Raw genomic sequence first — 26417 nt, 5'->3', positions numbered from 1 at the left:
TCCCTGTTCCCTTTCCAAACTAATTCCTATAGAGTCTAATAGATCCAATATGCTAACTGATCACTTTCACCAGCCACACAAAACAGAAGGGCAGGATGGGATGAGAATAAATGCAGAAGTGTTTCCTTGGTGAACATACCCAGCTTACAGTTTCTAAATGTTTTCCCAAAGCCTTGCTCCTGGACAACATATATTTTGAGCAATGATTTATTCCATTATAGCTGTTAATCAGCCTAGACAACAGACCAACTGACATTTGGCTCCATACAGACATAGAAATCGTCATTCAAGTTTAACCAAAGATCTGGTTTTCCTACACCTCCTTCTATAGTTAGCATACAGGTAACACTATTAGGGAAGTATCTTCAATACACAGTCCATAATTACTCAGAGGAGATACTCATACCCTTCTGGCATCTTCAACACAAGAAAGCACTCATGGATGGAAAAACATACCTTTCAATTAAATATATATCCAAGTATCCTATCTACATCGAACTTAACTGTCACTGTGCACATGTCAGAGTCATTACCACATCATTTAGTCAAATTTTAAGATTAGAAATTTCTAGATTTCTCCTGAGGAACTAGTGTCATTTTGTCCATTTAAGAGACACTGTAAACTATATTTTCCTCTTAAGACTAGCTGCTAGGAAGCTCAGGGTCAAAATTACACATACAGCAGGAGGCCATGGCTATGTCCAGGGGAACAAGTTATGCCCAGAACCAAGGACTGTGAAAGCCCCTGGAGCACACAGGTCCAAGCAATGAGGCCATAACAGAGACAACTGGGGGACTCGGTTCATAGTATCATGTCATAAGACTAGAGCCACAAAAAATACTCTCAATTTTGAAATTCTTTATAACACAACAAAAACAAACACATTTCTAGAGAAGATATTAATAAAGATTACAAAGAGATGTGGGAGGCAGGGCTGAGAAGAAAAGGAGCATTAAGAAAGCCTGCATGGGCCATACTCTGGGTAGAAGTTATGATGGCCCAGAGCTCATGCATGTATTCATTCAGACATCTTACTGAGCACTTACTGGGTTCAAGCACCTTCCCAAGGAAGAACCCCAACTCCTTCCTTACATATGGAAGAAGCACCCTCAAAGGAGGATTCTTAATAGAGAGCAATAATGCACATCCATATACACGTGTGTGAAACAGAGTCCATAAGGCTTTTCATTCTAAACTCAGGCAGGTAATTAGGGTCGTAGCTCTCAGCCTCTCTGAGCTCTTCTCTCAGGCAGAAGCAGGGAACAGCACCCATCAACTCACCTTGGGGTGCTGTGAGTATCAGAGGAGAGATTAAATGGCATGGTACTATGTAAAGGTACTGACTCTTACAGGCTGTATTAGGAAGCATTAACAATTTAGAAGAATTCATCATAATTCTATTATGAGTGGGAATTTTAACTAAAAATATTGACAAATCTGTGGGGAAAAAAAGGAAACAATTTATTCTCATACCATGGCCATGAAAAAAATAGACTCAATATATTATTGAAGACAGGTAGAATAAAACTTCTTCGGTGCTTATCACCAGCAATCCAGGACAGATGGCAGGGAAGTTTTGTGGACCCAGATTCAGGGACTTGCTCCTTTCCAAGGCATGTTTGAACTCTGAATGTTCTACCGAGGTATCTGTCTGCCTTGAAATTCTTGGCTGGCCTAAACCACACCCAGGAATAAAGGTAGAGGACATTCACAGTCATAACAGGAGGCTGGGGGAAGTGAGATCTTGTCCTAATCAGAGAAGCTACCTTATTGCCCTGCATTCCTGTCAGCCATCTGTCTCTGCTCCACGATGGCATATCACACACACATCTGTCCGGTTTATACTAACAAACTGGTTGCACTGAACCTAAGGTGAAATGAGACTTCTACAGACAGGCGTCACCATGCAGACACCTCTGCCACCAGTGAGCTCAGTGAGGGCTGCCCTGCACTCCACAGGACACTTGGCAGGCCCACAGTCCCTAGACTCTGTCATGTCTCTCCTACAGGGAACCACTCGTCACCAAATGCACGATCCTGTGCTGTGACATTTGCTTTTGTCATTCCATGCAGGGAAAACAATCTGTTCAGGGGCCTCAGACTAATACTGACTGCACCATTTTGCCCCTACCCACATAGCCTCTGCCCAAAAGATGTTATTCCATCGATTTCTTGGCCAGAACCCATCTTTCCTCTTGTTCAACCCTACTTCCAATTTGATAAAACCCAATTAATCACTCCAGGCCCAGGTGAAAATGCACTTCTGAGAAACCCTCCTTGATTGGCCTAGCCTTGTAGCACATCACAAGGTATGCAATGATCAGTCACCTCTGAATGCAGCATGTTACGCATCTTGGTATTCCCCAGAGCTCCTCCACAATGAGTGCTTAATCAAGGTGTACGGATTTGATTGTGAAAATGAGTGCAGAAAGAGGATATTCCTATTCAACTTCTATTCTAGACTTCTAAAATTAACAGCAAAAACAGGCTATCACAGTTCGAGCACTTTTCATGTGCCTAGCAATGCTTCAGCCCCAACTAGCCTTGCTTTCATTGTCACATCACCCATGGCGGACGTTCAGTAACTCAGAGCAGAAAATGCAAACTGTGACCATTCCCTGCTAGATTCACAATAGCTTCCAAAAGTTCTAAGGGGTCCAAAATTGTCCTGGGCAGGTCCAAGAGCTGGACAGGAATGAAGCACTGACGTGGGGATAACAGGAGGATCCTACAGGGATTCTCGCAGCATCTTTCCAATGACAGGAAGAGCATCCATGCAAAGTTGCTATCAAGAGGCTCTGGGCTGGGCAGATCTGAGTTTTTAAAACACGCACACAGTTCAGCTGCTTATCTCACAGTGACCTCAACCTGGCTTCTGCTTTTGCAAACTGCAAAATGGGATAATGCCACATTCACTGTAGGATGGACAAAAGAATAGACTAAAACCCCAGCCTATGCATGTACTTCACTGAGTGCAGAGGGGTGGTTCAGGGTTGTGACTATTTGAAGTACACTCTCTACTGTCAGGTCCCAAGCTCAAATCCCAGCTCCAAAGCTGAGTGACCTTGGGCAAATTTAGTGATTCTCTCTGAGCACCAACTCCCTTATCTAAAAAATGGCATCTTAAAAGTTTCTATCTCATAGAAGGGCTAAAAGGATTTAATAAGAAACTATGCAAATAAGGTGCTTAGAACAATGTCCAGCACACAGGAGCATTTAACAGGTGTTATTGATCACTATAATTAGTCTTTCCCTTCAACAATAGGGAACAGAAAGATAGAAATAAGGTAGCAGTGACTGTCACGAGAACCAGTCATTTATGCTGGGCACATTTTTAGGAGTTACGGGATTTACTAAGCTCCTGCATACTTTGACCTTGGGAAATAAAAAGGAATTTTTAAAAGGCCTCTAAGCCCTAGAGCAGCAAACTAGATAAAAGAATCTTCTCAAGTGTCAAACAGGATCACTATGGGCATGTGAGAAACTAGCCTTGGTTTCTCACTCGGCCAGGGTTGTGTCATTGAGAAGAATCTAAGCAAGTTGGATTTCAGGCTTCTTAGGTCCAGGATGAGGGAGTCTCCAACACTGTCTCAGACTTGGCTGAAAATGTTACACTCCATCAAAGAATCCTTGGATCCTCCTTCCTAGGATGACCCACAGTCATACAAAGGCTCGTCTGGTGAGAAGAGCCGTAAGCAGTAGCCATTCAAGTAGCTCACCTTGGGGAGCTGGATGACCAGTGCTGATGCCCTTCACACTATCATCCTGGTATGACCGTTCTCTTCCCTCTCTGCACCCCACACTGTACATTTCCTCTTGGAGGGGCCCCTGTATCTCCAGAATGACAAATAACACTCACAAGCACAGATTAAACAATGCTCTGATGGTGGGAGTCTTTTCAAAATGCCATCTCAGAAAGAAGGGCTGTCAGAGTGTCAGAACACTTGTGCCAATGATGGAAAAGGGCATGAACCAAACTACTATCCCCCAAAATGCTCTTCTAGTAGGCTTCATCTTGAACATGAATTCACTTCTGCTGTCACATGGGCTTTTTGTGACTTTCCTCAGGCAGTAGAGCCAGTAAGTAATGTTGGGGTGATTTTGTGTATGACATAAATGTTATACTCTGCTAAGTGCAAGTGACATGCACGAGCAGAGGTGCTCCCTAACAAGTAATTTCCTCTCCCTCTCTCTAGCGCTGTGCAGCCCATTATTTGTTTAGTCTCTATCACTGTGAATTCCTTCCTCTTTATTACCTGCCACAGTACACAATTCCAGTGAAAACAGAACAGCAATTCTGAACTGTGGCTTCTGCAGAGCCTTGCCAAGTTGGGCTCTCCCTCTCCTAAGGCTGAAAGACAAATGGCCATCCATCTCAAAATCACTTCCTTGCTTGGCCGCAAAGGACTGAACTGCAAATCCAGTCAAATACACAGGAGAATGTTCACTTCAATCATCAGAAATCAATCTGGGATAAAAGTCTACATTTCTAATCACTGTGGAAAGGATAGATCCATCCACAAATGTTGCCAGGATCAGAAAACATTTTGGAAGCCAAAAAAAGGACTTAAATCTCTGCTTCTGCTAGATATTGAAATAAATTTCATACAGTGATATTTAAATATGAGAAATTAAGAAATGAAACAATCAAAACCATATAAATATATGAACAAACATTTACATAATCTTTTTTAACATGAAACCAAAGAATGAGCGGAAAATGACAGTTTTGCTATCAATTTGTTTCAACGTCTGCATATCGAGGGCCGATCTAACAAAAACTAATTGGTCCAGTGTTTGTGAAAACAGTAAGCTCCTCAGGGGAGCAAATCAGCCCACATGGAAAGAGGCAGATTTTCTAATCAGGTACACTTTCAAACCTCAGATCTCCAAGTCCCAGAGGGGAGGCTTGGGAAAGGATGGATCCAACCAGCTTTGCCTTTTGGCTCCCTCACCAGTGAAGGTGTTGCAAATACTGTCAGCCTCACAGGACTGGATAGAGGTCCGTGAAGATAGTATGGAGCACAGCCTTGCTCATCCATTTTCATACCGTCCATGTCTACTTTCACTCTACAACTGCAGCACAAGTTGCTGCAATAGAGACTACTGGACCCACATAGCCTGAAATACATACCATCTGGGCCCTTTAACATAAACTTGTGCAGACTTGTCTTAGGAGAACATCCACACACCCTTCCCTCTACCTCAACTCCCGACCTCTGATTCAAGGTGGAGGGAACTGTGTGGCCCCTAACACTGTGCAGGCCATGGCTATGCCTAAAGAAGGGGCTAGAGATGGAACTCTGATAGGAAGGAAACTGTTTGCAAGCAGCTGCCACCTCAGACTCAGGATCCCTCCCTCTTCTGCACAGGCCTCCTCCCGGCCTTCCCGTCCCCCTGGCTGTCTCTGCTCAGCTCCCTCCCTGGATCTTCCTCCAACCTCACTGGAACCCACCCAACTGGATCTACACCCAGGGTTCAGGCACCAAGTCCCCCTGCAGACACCTGAGGCTCCAAGCCATGTGCACAGTGGCCCCCACTGCTCAGGTCTCTGTCACCTCCCTCTACCTGCTTCTCTGCCCATCCTCAGTCTGCAGCCACATCAGACCCACTCTCCTTCTCTTAAGCCTCTGAGCCTTATTAGCACATGCTCCTTGGAAGACCTGGCCCTCTCCCCAGCTACCCTGAAGCTTGCCAGGGATTAGGGGGTTTGGGGCTCCTGGGACGTCTTTGCCCACTGGCTATGGCAGACATGAGAATTGACCTACTCAGTCTTATTCCTGCCTCAGCTCAGAGACTGCTCCTGTAGACTTAAGTGCACAGCCATCCCAGGAGATAAGGGGTGGCAGCTGACTCAAACTGAGCCAATTATATAGAGTCTTTCGGAAGTCTGAGCCACCATCTTTGCCTAGAGATATAAAGCAAGGTAGGAACACACACATCTGGCCAAAGAGCACTTGGTTCTAAGTTGCTCCTTTAAGGTCCATTTGCTGAAATTAATTTAATGAACACCATCCTTCAAGGAGATCTTAAACCAAGTTCAGGATAGTTTCCTGTGATTCTTTTGTCACCAAGTACAGTGGCCTAGTCAGCAGACAAATGCAAATACAGGCATGGGGCAAAAGCCCACAACAAAGAGAAGCCAGGAAAAGCCCCAAGAAAAACTGGAGTCTGGTTAAGCAGCAACTATCTGCAATGTCACACACACACACACACACACACACACACACACACACGCCATGAACCTACAGCCTCACACTAGGGCAAAGCCAAAGAGGAAACAAAACTTTGCAGAACCTGTATGGCCTCCTCAAGCTTGCCAGGTGCTGACACGGTCTCTAGCTGTCTGAGGGTAGGCCGCAGCAAGGGAATGGGCTGACTTGCAGAGCCCTAAACCCACAGGAATCAATGCAGCCATTCAAGAATGGACATCCCAGCTCCTGCTGGATTTCCTCTCCCCCACTTCCTGGCCACCTTTGAGTCTCACAGAGGACCCCTGCCCTACTCTTCTGAACTCAAAGCAGGTCTCATGCACACTAGCCAAAGAACTGGAGTACAGCTAACTGGACCCCTCCTTCCCTAAGCTCCCACTGCACTGCTATATACAGATCTGCTGGGCTACAAGTGTTCACCTGCAGAGGTGGCCATCAAAGCCCCAGTGCCAGCCTGAGTCCCTCAAGAACAGGGCCCCCAGTGCCGGCACCTGGCCACAGTACACACTAAAGACCTATTGAACAAATCAAGGGTGGTATGAATGAGTGGATTAATAAAGGAGTAAATGACTGACTATTGCCTACTGCTAAAACCTGTCCCCTAGCTCCAGGAACTGAGCATGGAATAGGCTGGGCAGAAATGTCAACTGTGCTTAATAATAAGTTCATGGCCTTAACAGAGAACACTAACCACTGGGTTCAGAGCTATAATTTCCTGACCCACTGACAAAGATTAAGGTCCAAATTGAGCTTTTTCAATTATGCATCTCTGAAATGTGATACACTTTGGGGGGAAGGAGGATGACAAATTCCTAACATGTCATTACCATGACCTAAAGTTGGATGAGTCTGCTCCTCCTTCTTTGCACTGACCACAGGAATCCTTGATTTCAAAAAGATCAGTAGGGCAGGGACCAAACCCCAGCCCCCAGGAACACAAACATAAACACAGACACACAGTCAACAGATAATGGGTGGCCCACTTGCACAAATCACTATGGGCCTCAGGGGCTGCTATATAAAGTACAGAAACTGCCACGGAAGAAGGGGTGAGGGCCCTCCAGGGGGAAATTATCCTGAAGCTAATTGATCTTAAACTGCCTTTTCAAAACTAAAAAGGGAAAAGATGACTACAATGAGTAGACATGGTACATCTGGACAGTGGATGCATGTGAGCGCACACATGCTCACATATACACAGATCTGGGTAATAATCCCCTGGCTTTATATAGCATCTTTTCCAAAGACCTCAAAGAGCCTTTACAAATACTCCCTGGGGCCCCATACTCAGTTATATTTAAAGAGAGAGCTCACAAGGGCACATGCACAAAAATAAAAAATGTCCTTCTGTGGGTATATACTCAACCTACATCATCATTTTTCAGAGTTAACATCTTGCTTTTTATATCTTTGTCTGACTACCCACTCCCTTTCCTTTTATCTCCAAGAGAAAGGGTAAACTATATTGAGCTTCAAAATATAACTTTTTAAATCAATCCCAGGCCCATTCTAGCTTTTTGTTGTTTCTCCCTCCTGCCTACTAACCCAGGGCTTCTACTTTTAAATTTGTTAACATAAAAAAGCTACTGCAGGCCGGCTCATTGATCAATCAAGTTTGCCCCTTCTCTTCCTTCATCAGTGTACAGAGGTGCCAGTGATGTGCTAACGTTTCACAAATAAAGGCCTCAGAGAGAAAAACATGGCAGACGTCAGAGAAGGGCCTGGGTTGAAGTGATAAGGGAAATACAGGCGTTAACTAGGTGGGGTCAGATGCATGGAAAGCTATAGGAAGCAAAAGCTACCCCCTCTTCACTGTAAACCAGATGAATCAGTAGACATCTACGGAAAGGCTGTACATCCTACAGAGGGTTCAGGTGGGCTATCCTACCTTCTTCACAGCAAGATTCTTCTTAATGCCCCACACCCCACATAGATACAAAACCCAGCTGATGAGATCTGGGGGAAGCCCTGTGCTGTGTAGTAGGGCCAGCAAAAACCAATGTCAGTGTCCGTGGACAAAGCCTGTCTTATCCCACTGGGAGCCACCTCTGCCTGAGGTTTTACTGGCCTGGCTCTTAAAGCCACATGGATCTATAAGCCCTGGGCAGAGGAACTCACTTCCTCCCTTTGGGAGCTATGGAGATGAATCCAACCCCTACTATAGGATGTGGTTACCAAACAAGAGGAAAACAATGTTGGTAACACAGATCCTTCCCGACTGGATCAGAAACACCACCGCTGAAGTTCCGCTGGAAGTCTACAATTTCACAGGTTTGTAAACATAAATTCAAAGTAAATGGAAAACACCCCCTCCTCCCTGGGCTGATCAGAGAGAAATTGAGTGCAAATTACCTTATTAAATTCTCCAAGTCACCCCACAAAGCAGGTGTTAGAATCAAAGGCATTTAACAGATAAGGAAACCGAATCACCTAAAGTAATTTGCCCAAGGTTAAAAAGGAATTACGATACAGAACCTGGCCTGGATACCAGTGCCTATACCCTAACCTAACTCCTCCCTGACGGTACATCACCAACACCACAATGGGACCTCGAAAAGAAGGGGGACAGCTTCCTGGAGGCTTTGCAGAATTCAGCATTCTCAAGATTTCCAGTGAAGAGACAAAGACTCAATAGATATGGGCAGAGACACCTTAGCCACAGGTCAGGGACATGTTTCTAACCAGCTTCCGTGTATCACTGTCCCACCAGCAGAGCTCTCAGGAAGGAGACCTGAGGACCAGCCAAAGCTGAGGCCCCAGTGGCCTAAACACAACTGAACCCCTGAATGCCAGGGTCAGGAAAGGAGTAACAATCCTTCACTTTAATTAAGCTGGCTTCTGTCACTCGCAACCAAACCTGTCATGCCTCATACCCCAGCACGGAAGCTACACTGAGCTGACACCACAGTCAACATGGCCAGCAAGATGGGACATAAGGAGGATGAAAAGAATGACCTTATAAAGCAAAGATGTATGAGGTCACAACAAGTAACATACAGTGATTCAGGACACAGCCACCAACTGCAAGGTGCTTTGGGCCTCCCACACCCACTGTGGGCCTCAGATGTTCAATCTGTCAGATGAGGAGGGTAGACCACCGGACCCTCCAGAAACCTTCCAACTCAGAGATGCTGTCAGAAGGAGCAGGTACATCTCTCCAGTTTCTGGAAACTACAGGCAGATGTGACTCTTTAGGCATCTTCTTCATCTGCTCCTATCTGCCAGCTGGATGACTGGCCAGATACAACCAGCAAAAACATGTTCCTGGCCTGCCTAAAGCCACAAGTCTGCAGTGGCCTAGAGGACTGTGGCACCAGCATCTGCTCTGACTGACCTCACACGCAGAACAGCAGTGGGACTAACCAATGGCGAGGAAGGATATTGTGAAATACTCATAAATAATGAAGACACAGAGCTGCACAGCTTCCTTCCACCCTTAGGCTATGATATCATATGTACAGGTAATTCTCAAACAGACTCACACATGCAATCTGCAATTAATTAGAAGCTCGCAGCTAGAGAGAGGGTCAGATCTCACACCCAGACTACCTACTCCACGTACTGAAACTGGCAAATACGCAGAACACCCTCAGATCACAAACTCCATGGAGGCAGGAAGGGCCAGATCCCAATCATGGCTGTGTTATGCACCTCCTGTGCAGCCAAAGGTTGCCGCTTGCCTTCCTTGAGTTCCAGTTCCACCACATCCAAAATGAGTATGACAGCGCCTAGTGTGTACCTCCGAAGTTACAGAGGTGATTAGATGGAAAGAGAACCAAGAGCCCTATAAAATGACAGATGCTACACAAATGTCACCACTCAACTCATGTCCTCGGTACTGAACAAGGAAAAGGAAGGCAAGGGAAGCAGGGGATGCTCCCTGGTCTTAGAGTCAAGGCTAGCAAAGCCACCAAGGTGGAGGACAAGACACCCAGAGCACAACTTCTGAGACATTGTGGAAACCATTTGGATCTCCTGACACTGACAGCTCACCATGCTGCCCCAGAATAGCATGTTTCCTATCATGCTGCCGAATGCTACTGAGGATTCGTGTGCAGAGGTGACCTCTAATACCCTGGGGGACACACAGGGATTGCCTGCATCCAGCAGGAGATGGGAGCTATGTGTTCCCTTCCCACATTTACCCACGCCCAAGCCATGCTGGAGCAAGGATATTATTAGAAGTTTAACAATCAGTAGCTTTTTACATGAATTTAATGAATTTGGTATCCTATAAGTCCTATTTCACTATTTTTTTAGTTAATTCAGGCTGCTGTAACAAATGGCCATACACTAGATGGCTTATAAACAGAAGTTTATTTGGCAAATCTGTTGAGGGCCCTCTGTCTCATAGATGGTATCTTTTTAAATTTTTTATTTTTACTAGTATATGTTTGCATTACAAAATAATTACATTCACTGATAAGAGTTGGTACATGTACACAACACATCTTAATTCTTTTTCATCTCTTCCCCTCCCCTCCTTCTCTTGATCCTTTCCCTTTGGCAAAGACCACAGATTGCATCTTCTGGCTGCATCCTCACATCCAGAAGGGGCTAACCAGCTCTCTGGGGCTTCATTTCATGTTCTCATTCATGAAGGCAGAGCTCTCATAATCTAATCAGCCCCCAAAGCCCTACCTCTTAATATCATCCCATTGGGAATTAGGTTTCAACATACAAATTTGGGGGAGACACAAAAGTTCATACCACAGTAAGCTTTAAAGACTAGCCCTCACAAGCTCTTCTGACTCAGCAAGATGAACCAATGCTTCACTCCCAGGGACAATCATGGACTCCAATTTTTACTTTGTCCTCATATTGAGTGGTTAAATCCTGTGTGAACAGAACCACGCCTATTTTATTACTTCTGAATTTCCCTTGCACAGCCAGCCCACTACATTGCCTGACAGTAGGACCTTAATGACATGTATGAATAGGACTAAAACAGCTCCTGGCCATAACTTCAGCAGCCATTTAAAGAGGACACTGCAGATGTTGAGGGCTACTTCATCCCCTGCAGAAACTGAATTCTGAGTTTGCCTCTTCACCACGAGCCTTCTCTTCTCTTGTTCTGATTCAAAAGAGCAGAGGCTCATTCCACTGCTCCCAGCCCAGAGGAAGGGGCTTCTGGGCTGCCAGCTCCCAGCACAGAGGAGGTAAGCTGCGTGGGGGTCAACAGCACCCCCCACCCCCATCCCCCCACCTCCCCACACCCCCATCGAAATGAGAAGGCACGTAAACAAGTCTCAAGACCAGACTTGCAGATCACCTACAGCAACCCCAAAGGGAAAGGAGATGGAACAATCTGATACTCAACCACCTGGACTCCCTAAACTGGCAAAAAAGAGGATCTGGAAAAAATGAAATCAGAAATAATTTCTCAGATAACAGCAGAGATTGTGCCCACAGTGCAAGATATGATTAATAACCCTAGAGAGGACACAGATAAAAAAATAGAGGAGCTGAGGAACATGATGGAATCCCAACACAGGAAACAAATGGAATCCATAAAACAGATACAAACAGATTTCCAGGAAATTAAAAACTCCATTGAAAGTCTACACAGAAGAATGAGCCAATGTGAGGACAGAATTTCAGATAATAGAAAATAAGATTACAATTAGTGACCAGGAAAAGAAAAATTGCTTCAAAATTGTAAGGAACCATGAGAAATAAATCCAGCAGCTGCTAGACGATGCAAAGAAGAATAACCTAAGACCGATCGGAGTCAACGAAGAAACAGGAAAGAGTGCAGATGACATAAAAAAAACTGTTCACAGAAGTAATGGCACACAACTTCCCAAGGAGAGGAAAAGAACTTGACATACAGATAAGTGAGGCATATAGGACTCCAAATAGCCTTGATCAAAAAAATCTACACAAAAGCATATAATTGTTAAGATTCCAAAAGAGCAGAGGCTGAGAGAGGAGCCTGCTGCCTCCAGAGTGAGCTCCGACCTAGGGAAGAGCCTGCGGGTTATGATGGGCACGCTCAGTTCAGACTGCAGCCAGGACTCCTGAACCCTTGGAAGCTCAGATCTCCCAGCTGAGTCCTCAAGGGTGGTGAAGCAAGCCCTGGTGAGCTGACCTTGAGTGATCAGCAGGTGTGCAGTTTCATCCTGTTTGCCCAGCTTCACCCAACCATAAACTCGGGACTCCCTTTACGCAGAAAAGTTGTGGAGCTTTGGACCCTTATGAAGCACTGTGGTAGAAATCACTATGGCCACTCAGCTCCAGAGTGAGGAGTGGACATTTAAGAAACAGCTATATTTAACCTGTTTTAAACATTACACAATATATCCACACATTGAAACACCACATAGTACCTGCTTAATGTCCATAGGTTTTGTTTTCATGTATTGGTTAAATATTTTAAATACAAACAAAGTACATGATTCCAAAATGAAAAATAAAAGTTACCAATTATAGGGGAGAGAAAAGAAGTATATCTCACTGTCATGCAGACAGCATTTCCCAGACCCTCCACCTTGCCCATCCCTACCCTGGAAGCAGGCAGCAACCTACCGCTCCCCACTCAGGGACCTTGCTTACTCTAGCAGCCTCATGAAGCCCTCACTCACCTTCCCTGAGCTGTCTGAAACACCTCTAAGGTGTCTAGCAAGATGGTCCCACCAGCTGCCAACTGCACTGTTCGGTCTAAGGGACTGCTCTGTCAAACTGAACTAAGCAGACTGCTGGTGTCTGTGTCAAAAGCCACTCACCATCTACTCCGCTGCCTTTCACCCCACAGAATGGAAACCCAGTGAGTGCTTGCCCAGATTTCCTTGCAGCTAGAGGAGGCCCAGAGACCTGGTTCTGGTCAGTGAGATGTAAAGGGAAGTCTATGAGGTAGACTTGTAAGAAGGCTTTTATTTTCCTGATAGAACAGATAGCAGATGTGACCTCCTTCCTCTCTTGCTTTCTGCTTGAAAATACAGTATCTGAAGCAGCAGCAACCATACTGCAGACATGAGGCAACAGCATCAGGATGAACGTCAACTTCAAAGGAGTGCAGACTACAAAGGAGGGCACTGGCTACCCAGCCCTGTCAGGCTCTACAGGCTCCTAGCTTCCTGCTAGATGAGAAAAATAAACACCTCATATCTAAGCCATCATTAAGTCGGTTCCAACTACTTGCAGCAAAAGTATCTCTAACTGGACACACAGTCATAGATAGCACCCCTCTTACAAGACACTGCCCCCCTGCACCGCCTCTGAGGCCCTCTCAGGATCATACCCAAATGGAGCTTAAATGCCAGCTACACTACTCTGAGACAACTCACTCATTCTGACAGTCAGGTCCTCCTCTGTTTAAAGAGGTCTGCATTCCCTACATCATGGGTTGACCCTGGTGACGAAATGAGACAGGATAAGGGTTCCAGTCTCTCATATATAGTACGTCTTCAATAGTCACTGCATTTTCCTGGGAGGTGGCACAACACTGGCAAAACAACTCCAGCTTAGTGGTCACATGGGTTAGGTTTGAAACTGCTGGATCTGCTAATCGTTGGCTGTTTAACTTCAGGCAAATGATTTCACCTCTGTGAACCTGCTGACTTGCCTATAAAACAGAAACATCAATATTTACTTCCAACAACTGTGATGAGGATTAAACAAGAATGATAAGAAAGCACCAGGCACCAAGGAAAAACTAGAACACCAATGACCTCCTTTCTCCTGGTCATGTGCCCCCACCCTGGGCAGAACACCCCCCAAATCAGGTCTTCCTCTCCGCATGTGCAGACAGGCCTGAAATGAAAAACAACAACGCTCCTTTCTCAGAAAGTGCCCCCCACTCCAGCCCAGGCACCAGTTTCAGAGATTGAACCAGGGCTACTGCATCCCAACCCTTTATTTCTTATTTTGAGACAGGGTCTCACTAAGTTGCCCAGATGGGCCTCAAACTTGAAACCTTCCTGCTTCTGCCTCCTAGAATGCTGAGATTACAGGCATCAGGCACCATGTCCGGTTTTTAAAAGAGCTTTCCTATTTGAAACTCAGACTCTCAGCCTCCTTTCCCTACCAGGAGGTGAGGAAGGAAAAGCTCTGAATAGAGAAGATAGGCTGAAGAGGTCCCCTGGTGGACAGAGTCAAACTCTAGGCTCAGATTGGGAGTTTGCACCCCAAATAAAATGCCAGCCAAGAGGATTCTTTCAGGCTGAATCTGTTCTTTAAAAGCAATGGAGGAGGAGCCTCAGCTTTCAGACAGTGCCCACGGCCTCACCCCCAAAGACCACCCTGGAGGGAAAGCAAGGAATGGCTGCCTCTACTCATTTTCTTCAGTTCTGAGGGAGCCAGGAAGACAGACAATACCTCTTTGCAGGCAGCAATCTCCCTTGCCCTGAAAACCCTGTGCTTTGGGCTTTCTCTAATTTAGTTAAGCCCAGGGCTGGGTTGACTGAGTCAACCATCCGTGTCTCAGACCTTGGACAGAAAGATGGCTCGTACAACTGACCCAGAGCCCAGAGGCTAGGGATGGCCCCTAGTGTCTGTGTGAGGCGACAGTGAGTGGCTTGAGCTATGTTTAAAAGCCTAGCCTGGCTTGGCCAGGGACTCCAGGCCCACAGGCTTCTGGAAGCCAGGCAGGTGCTAGCAGCCAATCTCACACCCACTCTCCCCAGCGAGAAGCTTTCTCTTCTTTGCTCACTGCTGGGCTCAGCAGGCTGAATGGCAGCACTGAAAGCCTGCAGGGGTCTATGGGCTGGGCCGTCTGGGTGAAACCCACTCATCTACAGAGAAGCAAACAATCTGTCCCAAGTTAGAGCTAGAAAATTAGTCTGATGCATAGGCACCATGGTGGGGAGCAAGAAAATTAAACACAGGGAGGAGGAAAGGCTGCTTAACCCTGTGAGGGTGTAAACTGGCTAGGCAGGGGTAAACAAAGTATCTCTACCTCTAGCTCATATGGGGAGCCTGAATGGAGGAAAAACATTCCCAAAGCAGGGACTTGGGACACGGGAAGGAGTTATCCGAAACCTTTTGCAATTTTAGTCACGCAGGCTGCAGCTCCAAAACTTCAGCTCCCATCCAGCTCAGCTTCAGTGCTAAGTTCAGCTTCTCAAGGTACAGCCACTAGGGCCATAAACTCCATGCTCACTTGGCCAGGTGAGGAAGGCAGGGAGCGGTAAGATCACTCCCATGTTAGACACAAGGAAACCAGAAGCTAAAGAGGTTGAGCCTTGGGTCCTCTCTCAGGAACATCCTACTGTCTGTGGTGCTGGGTGTCTCAGTGGAACATAGGGCAGCTGTCTACGGGCCACGTCCCCCTCACTCCAGTTGGCAGCAGCTCTGTGGTGAGCCCATGAGGGACCTGATCGCACACAAGAGGACTAGTGCACAAGTAGGCCACTCTCTGACAAGGAAGCAGCTTGGCCTCGGAGTGGGGCTTCAAGCTTGCTCTAGCAATCACCAGCTACGTCACTAAGTAACTCACTGAACCTTCCTGGTCCCCATCTGTGCCATCTGGGCACAGGGATGCAATCACCCAACTCACAGGGCAGCAATGGGCATGAAGTGAGCTGCAGGCTGGGGGAGCTTCTGCCGGCAAGGTGCCCAGTCAGGTAGGTGCCCAACAGGCCTGAGTGCCTCTGGCCTTCTCCTAAGATACAGCACAACACTTCCAAGATGAAGGGGTTAAGGCCTAGGATCAGAACCACACCCTAATGCAGTGACTCCTACCACCACCCCTGCTGCCTTGGCCTCCCATGGTCAAGTCCAATTCAGGCATCCTTTTCTCACCAAGTCTCCCCACGGCCTGGCAGGGCACTTCCCACAAGGAGAGCTTCGACCTACAGCCCAACCCCAGGAAGAAGGTAACATTCTCCCCTTTCCTCACCTCCATCATGGCTTCTCAAAGAGGGCCAGGAAAGGTTAGTAGCTGTCAACTGTCTCTGCCAGCAGGAGCTCTTCCTGCCCTGAGGATTGTCCAAGAAGAGCCAGGCCTTCAGATGCCAGGCTGTCTGCCACCTCAGCTGCATAATTATCCTCTTTGGGAGAGCAAATTGCAATTGATACTTCAAAAGGAAAATCTCTATGGATCAATACTGACCTTTTCTTTTTTCCCTTGCTTTTCCAGCAACTCCTGACATATTTCTAAGTCATATCCCAGGGTTATCAATCAATCCTTAGCCTTTAAATTTTGAAAAAGTTCAAATTCATTTCGCTTCATCAGTACCTGATTCTATCACTTAAAACAAGCTCATTCATCCCTCCGAGACAGCTTCGTCATTCCTAACCAGAACTCTTCCTGGTGGATAAAAGAATATCTCCCTGCAGAAATGGGCATGGGCAAGATGAAGCACCAGTGCCAGCAGAGGCCTGGCACAGGATGGCAGCCAATGCATCAACACCACCCACCCCATATGCATCACTCTGACTCTCCTGTGTCAATGCAGCCAACAATACTAACCACTCACAAGGTACTGGGCACTTAGAAACCGTACCTCAAATCGTGATCCTTCCCCAGGCTAGCATTCCAGGGTACAATACTCTTGTGTGATGCTGGGCAGTGGTGGGAAGCCACAGCTCCCAGTCAGCCCTGCAATCACAAAGGGAAACAAGCAACACTCTACTGGGCATTGGATTGCTAAGCCATAATGTTTGGTTGGTTTGATGTATGAAGTCAATGTTTCACTTAAGATATTTTCAATTTATGGTGGGGAATGTAACCCAGAAAACAACTTCACACAGGAGAGGAGAGACCTGATTCCTGCCCCCTGCCCTCAAAGGGCTTACAGACTTGGCAGAGGAAAAGGCAGGCATCAAGCGGCAAGGACAAAGATGAGCACAGAGTGCTGCTGCCAAAAGTCTGTGGGATAAGAAGCATCAAGACACACTTCCTGGCCAGGCATGGTGGGAAACACCTGTAGTCCCAGTACTCTAGGGGGCTGAAGCAGGAGAATCGCAAGTTCAAGCCCAGCCTAGGCAATTCAGAGACTTAGTGAGAGAGACTCTGTCTCAAAATTTTAAAAAAGGACTGGGGATGTAGCTCAGTACAAAGGACCCAGGTTCAACTCTCAGTGCCACAAAAAGCAAAAGAAAGAGGATAAGAAAGAAAAAAAATAATAAATGCTTCCAGGGCTGAGGATGTGACTGAGCAGTAGAACACCTGCCTAGCATGCACAAGGCCGCAGATTCCATCCCCAGCGCTGCAAAAATAAATAAATCAAACCTGAAGATGATTACAACAAATTTTGAAAAGAGAAAAGAAATTCTTCCTTAGGGGAAAATCAGTCACACAAAGGCTCAAAGGCTGAATAATTGGCCCCTCAAAATTGTGCAAGGCCCACAGGCAGAAAGCACTCAGTGGGCGGGGCCAGCAGTGAGGAGCAGGAGGATCCGGAAGCGAAGAACCTTCTACAGCTCCCATCTTCTTTTGGAGGTTTGAAGCTACATACAGTCATGTAACTAATTCCAGTTCGCCTACAGCTGACTGTCACACAGAAACATCCAGTGACCATCAGATGTCCTGATTTTTCCACTGAAGTCAAATGTTTTCTTTTGTTTTAAATACACAAATCTCCAACTGATAAATGTTGGCAACCAATTTTTTAAAAATGTTTTCAATTGCTTCTCGGCCTTTTGGCTAAGATCAAGTGTAAAAATGTTTTCAATACTTTGCGGCTCAAACAAACCTTCTATAAAATACCAATTTGAAACCAGTGGGCATAAGCAAATAAAAAGAATCGAGGAAGTACACTGCGGAGGACTATGAGCTATTGGCATTTTGTTTCAAGAATAGGGGCAGGTGAGAGACGCAGATATGATGCAGGAAGGGCTGCTCATGGCCTGTCACAGACTTGATCCCAGAGGGAATGGGCAACCTCTGAAGACCTCTTTCTAAATGCCACCTACAGTGGTGGTTATATGAATTCAAATGGACAACAACATGTCTTTTTTTTTAACGTACCTTAATACTACACACACACACACACACACACACACACACACACACACACACACACACACACACACCAGCTCATGTAAAATCTAGTGATATCCAAACAAGGTCCCTACTGTATCAATTTCCTGGTCTTGACATAGAAAGTCCTTATCTTTCGGGAAGCCTGGACAAGGGTACACAGAAACTCTCTGAACTATTTTTATACCTTCTTAGGAGGCTTAAATGGTTTCAAAGTAAAAAGTTTTAAAATGACATATGCAGTAGGAAAAAAAAAAAAAAGTGCTGTAGTCTAACCGGGGTCTCTTCACCTGCAGCATGTGCCAACTGTCACACGTACCCATTTTCCTCTTCTCCTGGAATAACTGCACCTCCGTAGATGACCACATGGCCTCTGGAATAAAGATAGCTCCTATCTTCTCCAGCAGCTTTCCAGCTACATATGACCATGCAACTAATTCCAACCCAGGTAAGGTGAGTGGGAAGCAATGCCGGAAATCTGGGATTGTGCCGGTAAGAGGGGTGAGCCATGCTTCTCTCTAGCAGAAATAGGAAGGTGATGGACAAGAAATAACAGCAAGGAGCTAGGGTAGAGCTCAGTGGTAGGGTGCTTACCTAAAATGCTTGAGGCCCTAGTTTTGATCCCCACCACACACACACACACACACACACGCACACGCACACACACACAAATGAAAGAAATGATAGGCAATCAGAGAAAAAGTGACTGGGTCCAAACTGTCCCAAACTAAAATCCTGTCTCATTTAAGCCAGTGTTACTCGGAGGTCTTTGCTACAGCAGCCTGAGAGTCAGTCTCCCTAACACACTACATGTGCAGTTCTTGGCAAAGCAATCAAGGCAATCAAGGTGAGGGTGGCTCGTCAGCCCTGTCTCTCATCCCGCATGGGCCGGGATAAGCAAAGGACATTTCTAAGGTCTGAAGTCCCCAGTGGAAGAATTTCATGTCAGAGCCGTGACCGTCTTGCTTCAGAATCCCCCTCCTCCCTCATGCTACTTAGATGGAGCCATCTGCTCTGTCCCTCTGGAGGAGCGGAGGGTTGGTGCAGACAGATGACAGAGGGACACAACAATCACTCTTCATCTCCTCCTAAGCAAGGCGGATGGGACGCCCACCACTGAGCTCTCTATTCAATAAGGTTGGGGTCCCTGGCCCCAAATTCTCAACTCAATCTCCTGAACTTAATATCAACACAAAGGCAACTGCATAACGCTTCTCTCCATTACCCAGAGTGTCGGACCACACTGACAAGGCTCTCCTGTGAGGAGGGGAGAGGGACTGTGAGTCTCCCAAAACACAGACAGCACTGTCTCCACTTTAGTTCTCTGCCGTTAATCCATCACCTGAAAGAAGGGACATCTTGGGCTGTGAGTCTTTGGTGCTACTTAGAAGAAGGAAAACTCTAATTTAGACTAAAGGGTCAACACTCAGTAAGGATCTGTGGATGTTTTTCTTTTTCCAAAACACACTTTTAAAATGAGATTCCTAGCTAGGCGTAGTGATGGACACTCATAATCCCAGCAGTTGGGAGGCTGAGGCAGGAGGATCACAGCAAGCTCAAGGTCAGCCTGGGGTACACAGTAAGTTCAGGCCAGCCTGAACTACAGTGAGACCCTGGGGGGGGGGGGTTGATTCTTAATATAGCCTGGCTCCATATTTGGGTTAACTATGGCCCTAACTGTGAAGAAAACTGTTCACTGTGTTGCCTCACACTCAGAGAATTGAGGCCGACTTCGTTGAAGCTCCCAAAGTAAACCTGTCTCCTTCCTGTGTGGATGAGCCAGGAACAGCAAAAAGAAACTTCAATCAAATGCAGGTAGAGCCAAGCTCTGAGCCAGCTCCACACTCCTGCAGAGTCAGATCACACTGACATTCCCAGCAGACAGGGATGCAGCAGCAAAGGGTGAGTCTTTCACATTCTCTGCAGTTCCTTTTCCTCAACACCATTTATCTTCTAAAAGGCAAAGAATGTTCAAAATACAATACACGGCAATCAAAATTTTTAACAAAAGATTTGCATGGAATAATATAACAACAGGTTTCCAGTGTTCACAGAGGTCAAGGCATCACCTATTTCACTTGAAATATAGAGTATTTCAAGTACAGTGCATGAAGAGGATGGACTGACTCAAAGCTAACCTACAGTGATCCTAGATGAAGCCAAATTGCTAGGCAACTTGAATGAGAAAAAGTAGCAAAAAAATCTTTAAAACACATCTGCCTCAAAGAACACTAGCCAGGATGATCTCTGTGCTTGCTTTTCCTTGACAAGATTTTCCTGTAACTAAGCACCCACAAGCACCACGGCACAGCCTGATTTCCAAACAAGGCACAGCACTGGCAGATGGTCTGGGACCAAGTAGTAACCACAGCCTCAAGGAAGTGAAGGGAGGAGTACCCCATCTGGAATCAGGGGCCTAAATGTGCATTTCCAATTCCAGGAAACCACAGTGAACATTAGGTCAATTTTCGAAGTATAGCTCATCTTTTTATCAGCAAATTCTAGAAGGGTTCCAATCACACACTTAGGCTCTGGGAATGAAATGAATAATAACTACAAAACCAGCATGGAAAGATGACAAATGGATGTAAGGATACAGTAAGAAAACGCTCTCCTTTTTCATTATTACCAAGGGACACCCATGACTAAAAACTGGCCACCAATATAAAATGATTAAAATTAATTGGGAGAGATCAATTATTTATTAGAAGGGAAATTATTTATTAGAATGAGAGAAGCTAAGGGTTCTGATAAGGCCAAAAAAGGAAGGCATTAAGGTACCTATGGAAAGCTAGATTTAGATGAGGAAAAAAAAATAAGAGTCCTGAGAAAGGAGAACAAAATAAGTCATTTCCTGCAGCCCAGTAGGAGCCCCAAGGTCCAGAAGTGCAATCCCTAACTACTCCAGGAGGAGGCCAACAATCTTTTCTAAAATGGGCCTATTCAAGAAATGGTGCCCAGGAAGAGTGTTTAGGTGCAGAGGAAATAGCTAAGACTGAGACGCGTGCTCCCGCTCTGGGAGGAACAGACCTACAACTGAGAAGAGCTGGGCCAAGGACAGATCATCCTGCCACCCACACAGACAGCACAGCTCATTTAATTTGGAAAACTCTCACAGGTCATTTTCAGAAGGTCCCTGTCCCTCCTCCAAGGGGAACTACGATCACCTCCCAGCTGCTCCCTGCTGTCTCTGGTCCACCCACAGTCAGCCCTCCACCCCCTGGCCAGCCTGGCCTCCTGAGATCCCAGTCTCATTGTACCACCTTCCCACTTGAATGCCCCTCTCACTCAGAGTAAGAGCCAAACCACTCCACCTGCCTGATCTCCCACCACCCCTCATTCATGCTGCTGCAACCCTTCCTAAGGCACACATCAGCCAAAGTTGCCTATCAAACCAGTCTGACTAGGGCCTCATCCTCAAGCCAGAGTCCATTTTGCATCAGCTCGGAACTGCATCAAAGGGTTACATAAACTGCTGTCTCACTCACCCTAGGGAGAGCCAACTAGAAACCTCAAGACCAAAAGGAAAGAGAGCTTAATAAGCATCCTCTCCTGAAAGCCTAGAAACAAATCAAGAGCCAGAGTTCTTTTTTTTTTTAATGTTTTGTTTATGAATAGTTATTCCTTTTATTGTTGGGTACTTTTCATTGTATGTTTATATCAATGCTTGTTTTTGTTTTTTGGTTCAGGGGATCAAACTCAGGACCTTGTGCTTGTGAGGCAGGTGGTGGCACCACTGAGCTAAATCCCTGGCCCTAAGAGCCACAGTTCTTAAGGAGGCCAGGAGGAACACATCAGACCACAAATAAAATGATACAACTCCAAAAAGGGAAACAATCATGTTTTCAGGAGCACAGAAAAGATCTGAGAGTTTGCTACCTCCGCCAGCCAAGGGAAACCTTAGAGAGGGCAGAGAGAAGAGGAGGAGCCCTGAAATACGGACTCAGTACAACGCCCCTGGCACAGGCTTGGGGCAGGGTCTCCGGTGGCGCTAAAACAAACCTTCCCAGGACTAAGTGCCAGGCTGTGAATCCTGGCCCCAGGCAGTAGCTGTGCCTCCTTCTCTTCCTGTGCAAAATGGGGAGAACAGTGAGCTCTCTAGGGATGGCTGCAAACAGCGAGTTAGTGTGTGACAGGGACAGACCACACACTTAGGAGCACCGTCACTGTCCCTGCGAGTGGTGCGGCGGGATGTCCACGGTGCCTACTGGCACAGGGCACAAGTGTGGCTCAGGTCATGCTCAGGCTGCCTCTGCAACCACTGACGCCCCCTTCTCACCCACCAGCCATCCCTCCACAAAGCCTTCGGCAAACAGTTTGGCTTCTGTCTTTGAAACAGGGTATCACTGTGCTGCCTAGGCTAGTCTCAAACTCATGATCCTCCTGCTCGAGCCTCCCAAATAGCTGAGACTACAGGCAAATGCCACAGTGCCGGCTTGCATAGGCCTCTTTAACCCCAATACCCCCAGGCCACCCTATGCTCTCCCTCCTCATTTACCCCCCCCATCTCAGCTTACCAGCCTCATAACATTAACCCCCAGGATTCTCATCAGTTCTTCCCTCCCACTCCTGGTAGCAGCAGGGAGGAAACACAAGTCCACATTAGTGACAGCACCAGGCACTGGGTTAGAGGTCACTGCAGAACTGCACAACATGACCACTGTATTTCTTGCTCCAGGGACCATTCCCCCAGTGGGATGGGCAACAGAAGACCACTATGTGGTAGTTCAGTGCCCACAGGTAACAACACGTCACTCCCACGTGACTCAGTGGCCTTCCCTTTCCTGTCCAACTGCTCTTCATGTCTTTCATCTTTACGAAGACTATGAACACTAATAAGAACTCATGTCTACTGCGTACTGAGTATACTGTCATAAGCACTTTCTGCGGATGAACTTGCTTAGTCCTCACAGCCGCCTATGGTGCTAGTATTCTTCTCATGCATTTTAATAATGGGGAAACTGAGGCACAGGGCTTATGAGTAGAGGAGCCAGATCTCCATCTTTGGCCCCCAAGTACCAAGAACAATGCCTGGCATGTGATAGGTGATTGGTAAATGTTTGTGGAATGAATAAACAAGCCATGAAATAGTGAGGACTCTCTGAATTCCATCTAGGAGTTTCCAATTATTAAACAGTCACTGGAGGTCTAGTATGCAAAATTCAGAGGGAAAGAAGTTGCCAATGTGAAGGATCTGTGTGAGCTGCATTACCTAGATTCACTCCCTGGAATTAAGGGGCCCAGGGCTCAGAGTGCATCCAAGTTAACAGCTGCTGCCCCACCAGCCCATCCTAAAATTTTATCACCAAACCCTCAGCCACACCACTGGCTGGCCACTAGGCCCTGCCATCTCCTTGTGAATCATTAGCACAGCAATCCAGCTTCATCTCTCAGGCTGCCGAATGTGAATGCTTGGAATTGTGTTGCCAGGTGACAAGCAGATCACCTCACTGGTATTGAGTCCCTTCCAATAATAGCAGAGAGAAGAAAAGGACATGCTCAACAGGGCCGCCTGATAAGTAAGGGTGTCTTTCTTGCCCTCTCTGCCCTGGCTCAGGATTAAAAATAAGATGACAAATAAAAAGGAAACAACTGAGTTGATTATCTGGGCTCACTCCTATCCACCACCTATCATTCTCACCCACAAAAAAGAAAGAGAAGGCAGTGATTAGGATTCAAAAGCCAAATAAATACCCTTGGCTAATCAATTATATATTATAAAAAGCAATGACAAGAAAGAAATGTTTTCTAATTAGCTGAATACTCCCTTCCAAAACGGGACCAGACACTCACACCTCCCTTTCAAAAGCTATTGACAAGATACAATGCGCATGCTGGTGACAACAGGCTGCTCTGTGCATGCTCAATGCCTCTCATATGAAAAAGACCATCGCCTCCATCACCACCACCATGCTCCCTCCCCATAAAAATAAAGCACCAGTCTGGGACAGCAAAAATTGAGACAGCAACAACCTACAGTTGCAGAAGGAAAAATGCAGCAAAGAGAATGCCAGAGAAATGGTCAGGGCGCCCCCTGGTGGCTCCAATGCTGCTCTCCTGCCATCAATGAGAAGGCTAAGCCACTTTCTTACAACAGCTCCCAAATAATCATATATTCCAAAGAAATTAAGACAAGAGCAGAGGAACTCAGCTGTCTAAAAGAAGATGAGGCCAGATGCGGTGATACACGCATGTATTCCCAGCACAGAGGAGGCAGAAGCAGGAGGACTGACACAAGTTTAAGGCCAGCCTAAATGACATACCCAGACCTTGTCTCAAAAACACCAATGAAATAGACAGACGATAGATAGATGATAGATAAGATAGATAGATAGATAGATAGATAGATAGATGAAAGATGACAAAATTGATATAAATACCAATAAATATCGACTGAATCAATTTTCGGTAAGTTAACATTGCAATAAAATAGTAAGGTGCACACGCTGAATGTGAGTGTGCTTCTGCACCTATCTGGTCGGGATCATCCATTTCGGGACATACAACAGGTGTTTATCCCCACACACCTGCAAGCCTCATAGATAATCTTCATTCCAAATACCCGAGGACAAATGCTTTCGGGGATCTCTTATTTCTATTAGGTACACTTCTCCCTGAAGTTTTATTTGCTGGGACACCCAGAAGACAAATGATCAAAAAAAATATCTAAAGTGAAATCTGATTCCAAGAACACAGAGCCATGGCTCAGCCTTGGAACTCCTGTCATTTTCTGACAGGGTAAGTCTGTTGTAAGGGACAGTCCTGTGCACTATGGATGTCTAGCAGCATCCCGGGCCTCTACCCACCAGGTGCCAGGAGGACCCTCATCCAAGCCATGACAACCTACAATGTCTCTGGATATTGCCAGGTGCTCATGGTGGGTTAAAATGGTCCCAGTTGAGAACCACATCCTATCTGACCACTATTTCCAATCTTGATGCTACCAACCTCACAGAAATAGTGTACAGACTGATTAACTAGAGAGAAGATTAAGAACAGATGCCCAGGAAAGGGCACTTTAAGGAGCCTTTGCAATAGGATGATTTCAGCAGAATAGGAAACTGGTCTACTCACTGGGAGTTCAACAAGGTCCAAATATTGTTTTCAGGATGACTAGCGAACAATGTACTCTTTGAAGATGTTGATGATAATTGTAACCTATCAGTTACTGAACATTTAACATGCTGATATTCCACTGTTTTCCAATTTTTCTTATCAAGTTCTAATTTACAGTCTTTTCTGAGTACTTTTCATATATTAATTCATTAAATCTTCATAACCCTGTCAGAGGGGTACTCTTAACCCCATTTTCCAGATGAGAACACTGAGGCACGGGTACAGCTTGTTCATTTCCACTGCCACTGCTGGTACACAGAGGGGGAGGAGCTGGAACACTCCCAGGCTAACCAGATTTAGCAGTGGTTTAGTTTCCCTGGACCACATATTCTTGGCACGCCATAAGCCTGCCACTCAACTCACAATCACCAATCCACAATCACCAATATCTGGGTACTATTAAACTACAAGGTGCATGTGGCCCAAAAAGAATACACACATTTAATCTTCTAGTGGCTCTGATAACAAGGTTGGCTTTGACTACGCAAGGGCTGCTAGCCACTCAGAATTAAAACCTGAAGGTGACAGTGGCCTTTCGCAAAGAAGGGTGTTTATTCCCCTTTCCAACCCAGCCTAGGAATAGAGAGCTACAGGCCATATACCAAAGCTGACGTATTTATCAATACTAGCTCACCTACCTAAAGGTCACTGAGAGTGACTGAATTATCACATCTGTAAAGGAGACAATAGGCAAGGGACACCATTCCCTGACCTCAAAGCAACCAACAAGATCAGACCTGTCATCATAAACACCCAGACTCCACAGTGTGGCTCTTTAATAATCCCTGCAAACCAGTATGTGGGTATCATGGCTGTTTCTTCAGACAGGGTGGTTAGAATTGCAAGGGACCCTTGAATACAGCCTCCTCCCCATCCTTCATAGTTGGGGAAATGAAGGTGTGGAGACATCAAAAGACCCACTGTTGAAGAAAATGTGGTATACATACACAGCGAAGTACTACTCAGCCATAAAGAAGGAGAAATTTGAGTTATTAGTAGGAAATCAGACGCACCTTGAGGCTGTAATGCTAAGTGAAATAAACCAGACACCGAAGTTTAAATATCCAATGGTTCTTATCTGAGAAACTCAAAGTATTAATAATTTAAGAGCAAAATAAAAAAGATACAATACATACAGGTACCAATCCCCATGATTAATGTATTA

General features: G+C 46.0%; 1 protein-coding gene across 17 annotated transcripts in view; it reads right to left on the bottom strand.

Annotated features, from left to right (window-relative positions):
* Window positions 1–26417, bottom strand: part of Snx29 (sorting nexin 29) — a 543288-nt gene that overhangs the window by 421008 nt on the left and 95863 nt on the right. The window lies entirely within an intron of this gene.

Source organism: Heterocephalus glaber, unplaced genomic scaffold (assembly GCF_053883595.1).
Source record: "Heterocephalus glaber isolate CG9 unplaced genomic scaffold, H.glaber_assembly_v1.0 deba00000943, whole genome shotgun sequence".
Taxonomy (NCBI): domain Eukaryota; kingdom Metazoa; phylum Chordata; class Mammalia; order Rodentia; family Bathyergidae; genus Heterocephalus; species Heterocephalus glaber.
The sequence above is the reverse complement of the archived record's forward strand: the minus strand, read 5'-3'. Positions and strand labels throughout refer to the sequence as shown.